Source organism: Phoenix dactylifera, chromosome 8 (assembly GCF_009389715.1).
Source record: "Phoenix dactylifera cultivar Barhee BC4 chromosome 8, palm_55x_up_171113_PBpolish2nd_filt_p, whole genome shotgun sequence".
Taxonomy (NCBI): domain Eukaryota; kingdom Viridiplantae; phylum Streptophyta; class Magnoliopsida; order Arecales; family Arecaceae; genus Phoenix; species Phoenix dactylifera.
Window position 1 is genome coordinate 27664595 of NC_052399.1, and position 13487 is coordinate 27678081.

The 13487-nt window shown below is 39.3% G+C and overlaps 1 long non-coding RNA gene across 1 annotated transcript in view; it reads right to left on the reverse strand.

Moving 5' to 3' along the window:
- LOC120111671 overlaps window positions 1-10803 on the reverse strand; it is a 31314-nt gene extending 20511 nt beyond the window's left edge. Inside the window, exon 1 of the long non-coding RNA XR_005513117.1 lies at window positions 8115-10803. This is a non-coding gene — a long non-coding RNA (uncharacterized LOC120111671). The remainder of the gene's footprint in view (window positions 1-8114) is intronic.
- Window positions 10804-13487: the final 2684 nt, after the last annotated feature.

Sequence of the window (13487 nt, forward strand, 5' to 3'; positions counted from 1 at the left end):
CCCAAAATATAGGATGCTTCCCCAAGGTCTTTCATGGAGAATTCTTTTGACAACCAGACCTTGACCGAGGTTAGCATGGGAATATCATTCCCAATCAGGAGAATGTCATCTACGTACAGTACGAGAAAAACGACAGCACTCCCACTAACCTTTTTATAAACACATGGTTCCTCCTCGTTTTTGATGAAATCAAACGTTTTGATTGCATCATCGAAACGAGTGTTCCAACTCCGAGAGGCTTGCTTTAGTCCATAGATGGATCTTTGCAGCTTGCAGACCTTGTGATCTCCATCACTGGAAGTGAAACCCAAAGGCTGTTCCATATAGATATCTTCATCAAGATATCCATTCAGGAAAGCAGTTTTCACATCCATCTGCCAGATTTCATAATCATGAAATGCTGCAATAGCAAGCAATGTTCGGATGGATTTTAGCATGGCTACAGGTGAAAAGGTCTCCTGATAGTCAATGCCTTCGCGCTGACTATACCCTTTCGCCACAAGCCTTGCCTTATAGGTCTCTACCTTTCCATCCGAACCTATCTTCCTTTTGTAGATCCATTTGCATCCAATAGGTACAATACCTTCTGGTGGATCTACTAAGGTCCAGACTTGGTTGGAATGCATGGAGTCTATCTCTGACTTCATAGCTTCCAGCCATTTCTCGGAATCGATATCAGATATCGCCTCGTTGTATGTTTTGGGATCCTGTATGTGATCCCTATCTCCCACTAGGAACATTTCCTCAGTATCCTCTTCAAGTATACCTAAGTATCTATCGGAAGGATGGGAGACTCTACTAGATCTACGAGGTGGTTGAGGGACATCGTGTACTGGCTCCTTATGAATAGGTTCTTTAGGATCCATGACTCGTTGCTTTTCAGAGACTTTCTCTTCAAGCTCAATTTTCCTCCCACTGCCTCTATCAAGGATAAACTGATTTTTCAAGAAGATGGCATGACGGCTCACAAACACATTGTGATCCTCTGAGACGTAAAAATTGTATCCTAATGACTCTTTAGGATATCCTATAAAACGAGCACTTATGGTCCTAGCCTCTAACTTGTCCGCCTGTAGTCGCTTGACGTGGGCCGGACATCCCCAAATCTTGAGATGACCCAGACTTGGTTTCTTACCATGCCATATCTCATACGGTGTGGTAGGAACGGATTTAGAGGGAACTCTATTCAATAAATAAATCGCTATGAGTAAGGCATCTCCCCAAAGGAACATAGGTAAATCAGTGAAGCTCATCATGGACCTGACCATATCCAATAGGGTCCGATTTCTCCTCTCTGACACCCCGTTGAGTTGAGGTGTTCCCGGAGGTGTCCATTGTGAGACTATGCCGTTTTCTTTGAGATAGTCCCGGAATTCCCCACTAAGGTATTCTCCTCCTCGATCTGATCGAAGAGCCTTAAGAGGTTTTCCAGTTTGTTTTTCTACTTCATTCTTGAACTCTTTGAACTTTTCAAAGGATTCAGACTTGTGTCTCATAAGATACACATACCCATACCGTGAATAATCATCGGTAAAGGTAATGAAGTAAGAATAACGTCCCCTGGCTAGCACATCGAATGGGCCACATACATCTGTATGTACTAGGGTAAGTATTTCAGTGGTCCTCTCCCCATGTCCTACAAAGGGTAGTCTGGCCATCTTTCCTTGAAGACAGGACTCGCAAACTGGATATGACTCGGAAGTCAATGAGCCTAAGAGCCCATCTTTATCCATTTTGTTCATTCTATCTTCTCCAATATGGCCAAGTCTGAGGTGCCACAAATATCTTTGGTTTATCTCATCTCTGGATCTTTTGGATCCTTTGGCACTCACATCTTGCTCGGTAACATTCACAGATACATCCATATGTAAATGGTAGAGACTGTCAATCATAAAACCACGTGCGACTATTTTATTTCTCAAATAAATAGAACAGCAGTCTTTGTCAAATGTAAAAACATGACCTTCCTGTGCTAGACATGAAACAGAAATCAAATTTCTGCTAGCAACAGGTACATAATAGCAGTCTCTAAGTATTAAACTAAATCCAGACGGTAGTCGCAGATGGTAGGTGCCCACAGCTACAGCAGCAACTTTTGCCCCGTTGCCAACCCGAAGGGTTACCGCACCTTCCGCCAGCCTTCTACTTTCCTTTAGACCCTGCATGGTAGTGCACAAATGAGCACTAGAACCAGAATCTATAACCCAACTAGAAGTAGAAGAAACCGTTAGATTAGTTTCAATAATGAGCAAGTCTATACCTTCTGAAGGTGTGTCACCTTTCTTGTTCTTTAGGCTCTCGAGGTATGAAGGACAGTTTCTCTTCCAGTGGCCTTCGACATTGCAGTGGAAACATTTTCCTTTGTCGTTAGCCTTTTTCTTTTGAACTTCCTTCTTTGGCTTTTTGTCTTTCTTCTGCTTCTTTGTAGGCTTCCTTTTCTTCCAAGTAGACTTTCTCTTGGAACCAGAAGTCAACTCAGCAGCGAGGACATTGCCCCTTGAACCTTTCAAGGCTCCCTCAGCAGTTACCAACATGTTGATTAGTTCAGTCTTAGTGCATTCAATCTTATTCATGTGGTAGTTTACTATAAACTGACCAAATGAATCAGGAAGTGACTGTAGGATCAAATCCACTTGCAATTCCTTGTGCATGTCCATACCGAGCTTCTCAAGCTCCTCTAGGTCCTTGATCATGGTCAGACCGTGATCATGGACAGACTGCCCTTCGCGCATCTTCGCTTTGAAAAGCCTCTTGGACACTTCAAAACGAGCTGTGCGACTCTGCTCACCATACAACTCTTGTAGGTGTGCCAGTATGTCCCTAGCAGTCTTTATATTTTCATGCTGGCATTGGAGTTCATTAGACATAGATGCCATCATATAGCATTTTACTCTAATGTCATCGTCCAACCACTTTTTATGCATCTCACGCTGAACATCAGTGGGACGTGCTGGTAATGTGGGGATATCTGAATCAAGTATATAGCCTATCTTCTCACAGTCCAAAACTATTTTGAGATTTCTAAGCCAGTCCTTGTAATTGGTTCCGGTCAGTCGGTTGGTCTCAAGAATACGGGTCAAAGGGTTTGAAGCCGACATTGTATCTGCAGAGAGTAAAGATTCTAGTTAGACTTTTGTACTTGATCCTAATCTGTCCTAAGGTCTTTTAGAACAAATGTGACTCCCACTATTTTCTCGAATTCCTCACACTCCCCTGGTAGGAAAACGAAAATCCCACACGACTAGGGTTTCTAGTGGGTACTGCGGTCCCACCAATTTACATGCCACCTCACCTAACAGTTATTGGTGACACATAGATGGATGAGTGTACAACTCTTGTACAATGCTTCTCAAGCATGTTGCAGTGCAACTTGGTCTCTAAGCCATGAAGACCTCACCTAACAGTTATTGGTCTCATTTCTTAGTTAAGTCAGACCCACCGTATAACCGTAGGAATAAAGTCGTCATTGGGTCCTCACCTAACAGTTATTGGTGCCCAACCCCACCTTTACCCTACAACATCTCATGTCTATAGAGAGGTCCAGCCCCCCAATGCAACTTGACCACTGTGTCCAGCCGAGACAAATCAACATCAGAAAGGCCTTAGCAGCTCTACTACAGTGGAAGACCTATTGACTTAATATTGGTTAATCAGGTCTTAGTGTTTGCAACTTGAGCCCTTCATAAGAGGTAATCGAACAATTGGCCAGGTAAGCAGGTGGGAGGCTCCCCTTACTCAGAGAGTAAGGTCCTAATTAAGTAACCACCTTTCATGCTTTCCTAGACACCAATTAGATCAATTAATCTAATATGACTTGCTCATGTCGGTTCACTCTCGACTTGATTGAGGAGGTTTTGATTTAGGTCTCAATTGGGTTTGCTACATCATATGTAGACCTATCTACCCGACTCTCATTCACATCACATGCAAACGGCGCATTGCAGGCAGTTATAATCGCGGCAATAATTAAAGCTAAACTTTAACTAGGTGATGATCATGGATTCTAATTAGGTCGTATTACAAGCACATGCACATCAATCGATCAAGTGGTCTTCAACTCTTGAATTGGATCCAAGCTTCCTTGATTCGATCCTTGATCAACTCTTGATCCCATCGCCATCAACCGCTTAGATCACCTTTCATCTCATGCCTTTGCTTCAACTTGATCGTTGATGTACATCACATCACAGAAATACAACCAGATGTAAAATAAAAATAAAAATAATTTACATCTCCTTTTAGGAGGCACGCAGGCCTCTCAAAACATCAAATAAGATGCATGCAAGCATCTGAAAAATTACATGACATCGCAGATCACATCGCAGGTCATTACATTTGATACCAAAAGGGGTTGAATCCTATGATCATCACCGTATGCTACAATTATAATTTTCAGATCTGAAACTTAACTGATTATATCATGACATAGGTCGCTGATCATGCTAATCATGATTCTAAACTTTGTAATCCCATTAACAATGCAATTAGAATCATCTTTTTATCACATAAAAATCAGCATGTAAAAATCAGCACCCCTGAAAAATCTGCATGCAGAATTTTTCAGCATGCATGATCATTTAATTTTCAGATCTAATATGCCTTTAGATATTTATTTCTTACCTTAATCTACGAAGCCTAGGCTCTGATACCACTGTTGGGAACCCGCCCATGCCGCTGATATTTCAAAAATTTTCAGATGGCAGCGGAATCGGCATGCACGGGTTCGACGTTCATCGCATGAACGCTTGTTTCGAGACCTTTCGTAATTAGGTAAGAATTAAAACTTTTAGAACTAATAGGAAGATCAAATCTTCACCTTGCGCGGGTAGATGATCACCGCGAATCTGAATTCGTGGTTTTGGAAGAGGGTTCGTTTGAAGCCGTTCAAACGTCCGGCCTCTACGGGTATCCACACGAAGTAGAGAACCGATCAAAGCTTTCTTGTCTTCCCGGGGTGCTAGCTCCCTTGCAAAGACTCTTTGATGGCTGATCTCTTCTCTTTCTTTCAACTCTTGAAAGTGCTTGAGAGGAGGAAGAAGAAGAAGGAACTCAAGGAAGAAGAACACAGCTTCTGCAGCCTTCTTTCTTTTCCCTGCGTTGGAAGAAGGATTGGAGGAAGAGGAAGACGCCAACGCTTGGACCTTGCTCTTCCTTTGCTTGCGGCTGAACCAAGAGAGGAGAGGGGAGGGTGGCGGCAGCAAGAGGAGGATGGCTCCAATACCTAGGGCGCCGGCCTCATGGTGCTTCTTATAGCCATCAAGGGCTCCTCCAAAGTAGGAGCCCTAGATGGTTTTCCAAAGAAAGAAAGGGGGGGTGCGCCGGCCCCTCTCTCTCCTTCAATCCGCACCATCCAAGATGAGAGGGGCTGATGCCCCTCTTACTTGGTTAACCTAATCCTCTTCCAAAGAGGATTAGGTGCCTCTCTCATGGTTTAATCCTAATCTAATTAGGATTGGCCAAATTGGGTTCAATCTATACTAGTCCTAATCCAATTAGGACTTGAATGAACCATGACTCAATTGAACTCTTCAATCCTAATCCAATTAGGAGTCATGTTGATTCATTAGATTAATAATTAATTTGGACTTAAGGAATCCTAATCCAATTAGGATTTGTTTAATTTTAGTCCTGATCCAATTAGGACTCTACTTGAATCCGAAGTCCTAATCCAATTAGGATTTCTAGGAATCCTACTCCAAGTAGGAATCCAATTTTTAATTCAAAACTCCTAATCTCATTAGGATTGAGGAATCCTATTCCAAGTAGGAATCCCAGTCCTAATCCAATTAGAACTCTAGTTATCCTACCCGAAGTAGGATTCTTGTTTCAAGTCCAATTAATTAATTCCTTTTTCCTTCTTCAACTTCTTATCAATCAAATTGATTTCTTGTGATTCCTAATCACGATTTCAACCATCGGATCGGTCAATACTTCTAGTGTGTGTGACCCCATAGGTTCTATTCTGACTGGTAGTGAGATATATTGTGATCTCTATCACTATATCATTGAAAACTCCTTTCAATGGGTTGGAACGATTCCAACTCAACTCATTAGGGTTTATCGATCATCAAGATAATCCCTATGAGTCCCACCATCCACCAGTGACACCTAGCAGCATGTAGTGGCTACCCAGCAGAATGGAATGATGAACCTCTAGGTGCAGTTAACATGTGATACAGTCCTACTATCGTGGATCCCTACAGGACGGAGGTCATGGACAACTCGTCAAACCCCATCGTCTGTCATATGTCAAGATTTATTCGACTCGAGTTCGATAGTGAAAAACTCTTTCTCCACTGTGCATACTGCCCCGGCCGAGGTCTTACGAACTCAGTCTTATAAATCACATAGGATCTCTCCTTATCTATCAAGGTCGATAGATTCCATATAGGTGCATACCCTACTCCTACAGTGAACTTACTGCAGCCAATCTACACTGCATGGACCCATATGGCTAGAGACCATGTATGTGTGCAGTCAAACTACAATAACCTCACTGTGAGTAGCCGAAGCGCCGCAGGTCAAAGGACCAGTCACACTACTGCAACATCAAGCAAGTCACTGACGAGTGGATAGACATCCAAGTGACTTCTTGTATTGGTCACGCTCAGTACCCTTGTTCTCTAACAAGCACCTGCACTATCACTTCAGTGTCCCTACACTGTGGACTCAAGTCTCGTCCATCCAGAAGGAGAGTGATCTGTGCACTGATCGGATCGATCACCGTCCTCGTGATGATCCTTTGATCAGGAGCATTTAGAAATTAATCACCAATGATACATGGCTCAAATTCTCAACTCTTGAGAATATGTATCATCATCTTATTAATTTATTGGACGATTCATAGACACATAAACAATATGAATGAAAAAGATGCCTTTTATTTATTCAATAATAAATAGTCAAGTACAAAATTATGTCCCTAGAATCAACAATGTGTCAGCCAAATTGGCTTCTAGGGCATACATCTAACACTACCTAATTCCAGACTATTTATGACACCTCCATAATCAGAATTGAAGACCAATGCATGCAAGTTTGTAGTAGTAGAAGAAGCACCTTGTCATCATGTTTTAAAAAATGGGGGCATCAAGTTTGTTTTCAAAACTTGTATGTTGGTAACTTAATCAATGAAATGTCAAGGATTTCCTCTGTCCCCATCTTTGATTGTCCTTCTACATTTAATAGGAGATCTTATGCTAGTGATAACCTAGTGTTTCATGACTCAAAAATTGAATTCTTGAGTTTGTGGATCTCATCATACTCCACAGAAAAATGAGTCTGTCAAAGCAAAAATTAAGCACTCCGCTGCTTTTGGTTGCCAACTCTAAGAAGTTCCCTCTGTGTACCTCTCTCATCTATCTATCCTATCATCTTCTAAAGTTTCTGAGAAAAAAATCACCAACATCTTCTCTTCTAATTAATTTTTGTAGCTTTCATTCATTATAACATCTTTACAAGAAAAATGGTTTGCATTGCTAAAATTTTTAGACCAAGAATAAGGATACAAGAAGTTTGTGTGAAAGAACTGTAGACAGCACTTAACAAACTAAACTGAAAATCCAGTTAATAACATGATACTGTTTCATGAGGAAAGAATAAGTTGAGTATGTCTACAACAGAATCAGCATAGAAAGAGGTATCTACATGAGAAAAAAATTAATAATATTCACTATAAACAAAGATCAGATATGGCCAGTTCAAGATCTGCTTTACTCCATAAAAAGAAGAGTCCATATTTATCTACATGATTAGGCAACGATGCATTATTTATAATCAAAGAGTGATAATATAAGTCCTTAACATGTCCGTCGCCATTTTCAAGATACAGTACCATGTCAACTTCTACCTCATATGGGTACATGTTTTATCCAGAATAGGAAATTACTGGTGTGTGTGTCATGTGCATGCATCATATGTATGTGCATGCCTTTTCTTATATTATAGGCAAGAAGTTTAGGCTACATAAAATGAATGCTTTGAAGATATATTACATAGAAATGTTCATTTCCAACAAGTCATGAGGCTGTCTCAAATAATGCACGTTTCTTGATGATAATGTAATTCGAGAAGTTTACTGATCTTAAAAAGATTTGAAGAGATATAGGGCTTACCAAGCTTGCCTGTTTTCAGGTTCTCTTTGCCAAAACTCCATCCTAAATTTTATCTAAAGATTAAGAGGCACGAGACCATTAGAAATGACCAAAACATCGGTACCACAGCATCAAAAATAGAAGTCAAGTCATCCTGCATTGCACGAATTTTAAAAGTTTATGAAGAAATAAAAGAGGCATACACATGATGCACCTAGGCACAAGGACAAAGCACTGTCTGTACATAACATATAAGTAGGTAAAAAAAAAACTGGGTACTGCAGACAATGAAACAATAATAGACATGAAAACACCATATAAACAATGGAGCCCTATAAGAAAAAATGTTTAACACAAGGGAGTCATGGATCAAATTAACTCATTGCTATAAATTTGGTTTTTTAAACTTATGAGAGGATATTCTAAATTGTTAAAAGTAAACTATTACTGGTGGCAAGATGGAACCAGAAACATTACCTTTTGGTCCAAAACTTCCTCAAGAAGGGCAAATTCCGTAACTTGACATGACTGCAGCTTGTTGGGGAGTTTATAACCATCTTATATCAGCAAACTTGTGAAATATTATCATTCAATTCACCCTGTCCTCTTAGTGCTAGTGATATCCAAGTTGATAGGTTAGAAAACATCTAATAAGGTAGAGGTGATGAATGCCGATGGATTTTGAATAGTGCACATGTATTACTTAATAATATCATGTTTGTTGGGGTGATTCAAGAAATGTTATATCCTAATGCTCCAGAGGATGACTACCTTACAAATTATCATTCAACTAAATAAGGATAAATGAATTGTTGAAATGCTTGTCATTCAAATAGGAATTATACCCTAGTAATAAGCTTTGTTCAACTAAGACAGACCTGACAACTTTCTAGATTGTGTATAACTCTAGTTTCCCTTCAAAATTTATGCATGTCATCCGCGTGGGAATCATATTTATACACAAGGTTTAAAGGGAAGAGACACAAGCATTACCGCATTTAATATTAGAAATGCATAATGATTTTTTGTACATATCTTTTCTTCACAATCTTACATATCTTTTCTTGACAATCTTCAGCAGGAGACTAATTTCAGGCTTTCAGCATTCATATTAAGAGACTGAGAGGTCTAGCAAACATTTTTCAAGGATGCCAAATTGTTTAGTATGAACATACTACAGGTCCGAAGTAATCCTCTTACAATTCAACTTATTTAATCTTACAATTACATTAAAGTCAAATGACAGCACATTTAGTTAAATACTGCTATCTGGTCTTCAAGTGATTTCTTTACATCTTCAGCTAGGCTTGCTAATCTAGTATAAGAGAATATCTTATCACTAAAATCAGCAGCTTAGACCTCTACAATATATAAAAACCCTAATGAAATAAACAAAGTGGCAATTAGTCAAGCATTTTAAGTATCCTGGCGGGATGAAAGATATAGAAGAGTTTGACGTAACAAAGCATATCCAGGAACCTGCAATGAAAGATAGGAGATAGAATAGTAAAGACAACCCAATAAGATGAAGAAAAAAAATGCAATGACTGCAGATTGCAAAAGGTAGTCCCAAATAAGTTCTCCTGTGATACTAAACAACATCCAAAATTAACAGCGTAGACTTGAAAGGACAATTTCCTTTAAACTTACATAACTGGAGTTGAAATAGAATCTTTGTTCTCTTTAGAAAAAAAAAGTCATAATAGAATCTTGAACGGTATAATAATGACTAAACTTTAACTTGCTTACTTATGGGCAAGAGAGGAAATAAAAGTAGGGTCAGTAGCGGTAATGGTAAAGAGCAGGGTGAACATAATGGAATATCTTTAATCTGCCATTCCAATGCTGAAGAATTATAAAGCGATAGAGTCTTACATTACCAAGAACTCAAAAAGCCAACATCAAGATTCCGATTCGACTCTCTAATGTATATGAAATCTCCTAGTAAATTGAAGAAGCATAATTTAAACCCTAAACCTGAAGTCAAAAAAGGAAAATTTATCATCTCCTTGCGGTAACACCGGATCTTTTGAAGTTCTTTGTGGATTCTTCCATAGTCCATAATTTCCAGAAAACAAGATGCTGAATAACACTTCAAAACTGAGATGGAAATACTTGTTCCAATAAATCAGATAATGTTTTAATCGGTTGAAGAAAGAAGAAAGAAAGAAAGAAAGAAAGGGATTTGAGAGAGAAAGAGAGAATGCGGATCTTGAAAACAACCCACATTCATCGAAACATCAAAAAAAGGAAAAAAAAACTGAGAATCGTTAAAGATCACGTATTCAAATAATTTGGTTCAAGCTAGCGCAAGACCGAGATGATGCCAAGCACATTGGGGCCGAACCCTTCTTCGATCTTTGCAGACAAATCCCTCTTCTTGTCCTGATCCCATCGAGGCCCATCAAGATAGGAACGTCACGACATCCACGAAATCATCATAACAAGAGAGAGAGGATAATCGAAACCCCATTGAGGCTATCTTCTTGATCGAATCTTGACTCATCTTGAGCTCCGAATACAATATTTTGACCGTTCGGACCGTGAAGAAAACGGCCGGCAGCTGGTAAGATATCCCTCGCCGGCCCCGGGAAAAACGCCGCTCCGACGAGAAGGGCCTCACCTCACTACGTCGCCTGGCGGACCAAGCTGCCGCGGGGACGGTATCTCCCATGGTCTCGCACCCCGCCCTTATTCCTTCCTCTTAAGTCTTAACATAAATTCCTTTTAGAAGTAAGTCGGTAAGCCCACCGACTTTATACAAAGCTTGTGGTTTAGGAGCCTGTATGTAATTAAAGATTTATAGAAGGATCTACATGTAATTTTATTCTTTGCGAGCCCACATGCTGCAATTGGGGCATCTACGACAGTACGAGGCGTGAAAGAACTTTTGCAACGTTGCCCATCAGATCACGCTCCACACGCCTCTCAAAGCATCCTAAATTTGTCCGAGCAAAACTAAAAGAACCATTACGCAATCCAACAGTGAATTAGGTGAATTTTTTTTTGCACGAAAAATACAAATCTGTCCCATGCGTAACATGCAAAATACGAACGAAGAAATGAGAAGAGGCGAATGGTGAGAAACATCTCATCCACTAAGTGTAATTTTGTGGATGAGATGTTTTTATACTTTTTGCATGGCATGGTCTTTTGGCTGCAATTTCTGTACTTTGCCGCATGAGTTTGACTAGAGGGTGATTCCATTACAATGATGCTGTGGATTGAAGATCCTGCCACCACCTTTTTGCTCAAAGATAGTGGTAAGCTTTGTTAGACCTTATAAGCTCATCATTCTTCTTACATATTTTGTGCAGAAGGTGGGTGTATAGAATTTTTAACTAACTTCGCAGTCTCTCTTGCTCGGCATTGCTTCCTGCATTTTCCTATCAATGTACTTGTTCTATTTATTTTTGCCATTGGATTCCTTGTTTATAATTGGATTTTCCCCCTCACTCTCTTGTCAACAAAAAAAGTTTGTAACTTATAGATAATTGATAGTTTAATGAGAAATTTATAAGTGATTTTTTTTCTCAATTTGGTAGCAAGTGTCGAGTTTGCATGATGCTTGTAGAAGTAATACAAAAGATGCAACCAGGGGTGTCAAAATAAATTTTTCCCCCACTTCACTATTTAATCCATCAAAGGTTCCAAACAAAGAACGATAGACTCCCCTCTCATCTTCATTCTCAGCTTCTCCAAAAAAAAAATCTTCCTTCTCTTCCTTCTGTTTAGAATACCCGCTGCGTGTGCCAACGATTTCTCATCCCTAGATAACTCCGAGTGGAAGAAATAATTTCAAGATAGTTCAATTCTCTCGTCATTGATCCAAAAGTTCTCCTCTCCTCCTCCCCTAGATTGTTTTGGGGATTGGGTTTGATGTTCCTCTGGCTTCTTCTTGTTGGGTTTTATTGATTGAGAGAAATTGAAGGCTCCTGTTGGTTGTAACTTCTAGTGGACATGCATTTGGACTTGACCCTATCCTTAACCGTGTGTGGCAATTATCAACAATCACAATAATGTTTTTTTTCTTAAATAATTTTTGGGGATTAGTTACTTGGTTCGAGGTTTCTTCATTCATTTCTCTTGCTTTTAGCCATATATCTACAATTTCATAATGGGCTGATAGTTTTTAGGAAATTTGGTTCTAATTTTTCTCTTAAGGAATCTCTATAGAAGACTAGACGCATCTACAGATTGTTTTTCTCCGCCTTTGCTGATTTCAAGATTAAATACATTTAAGAAAATTTCACGCGAATGTTATCTTCAACTTCAATCATCATACGGTATTAACAAAAACACAAAACAACTCATACCAAACAGACCACGACATGATAATTTTAGTTTTGCTCATATTGGGATATTGCGGCTTGACAACGCTAGAAAACTCCCTTTTTTTTTAGAGCTTAACAATTCATACAGCAGATAGCTCATACACTTCTAGTATGAATATATTCAAAAAAATTAAAAGACATGACATCACGGAGTGCGCTAAGCAACTCTCTTTTTACGACCCATAGGATATCCCCAGAGTGATCCGCCACATACAAGGCTACCCAATCCACTAGATAATGCTAGAAAACCTGGAGAAAGCTCTTTAATACAAGTTCATAACAGTTTTGGATTATTAGATCTTTAATTTTACGACGTTAAAGTTAAAGCCTGGGTTCGTAAATCGGGATCTTGGATCTTTTATGTGGGCTGGGATCTCAAAAAAAACAAGGAGGTCTTGGTTAACTACGGCTCGGCCCAATATCAGCTCACATGGTTCCAGCAAACTCGGCCCAAATTATCGTCAGATTTAGTACCCATTTGCGGCTATTTAGGCCCCGTCAGAAAAACCTATGCTTATCCCATAAGGTTTATTTTTAGCTAACACTTTGACCTATAATTTTACAGAATGTTAGCCAAATCATTAATTTAAATGGACCCTAAATGCTACATCAGAAAATATTTATAAAATGATCAAACTAGCCTTAAGTGATATAATGTCCACGCAAAAAGGACAAGTTGTTACATGATTACGATAGTTGGTTATAGTAGTTTTGAAAAATCGTAGCTAGCTACTGCATGAAGTATTTCTTCCTTTCTACCTCGGACACAATAAACTGATAATTTATAAATATGCAGCTATATTAGTATAAAAAATTGTAACTGCGAGCAGTGATTTTGCCGAACGGTACTTGGTGCTGTCAACATTTATTTTCTGTTACAGTGGTTGATAACTGTTGATATAGCAGCCATTAACTTAGACTTTAAAGAATAAAAAGGCAATAATAAACTTTGTATCTGTTAGAAGTCGTGATAACCCCGATGGGAACTGGTACCGTCTGTGGGATGGATGCGACGGGAATGAAATATCAGCTAAATAAGGGCTAATGTTCTTAAGATTTG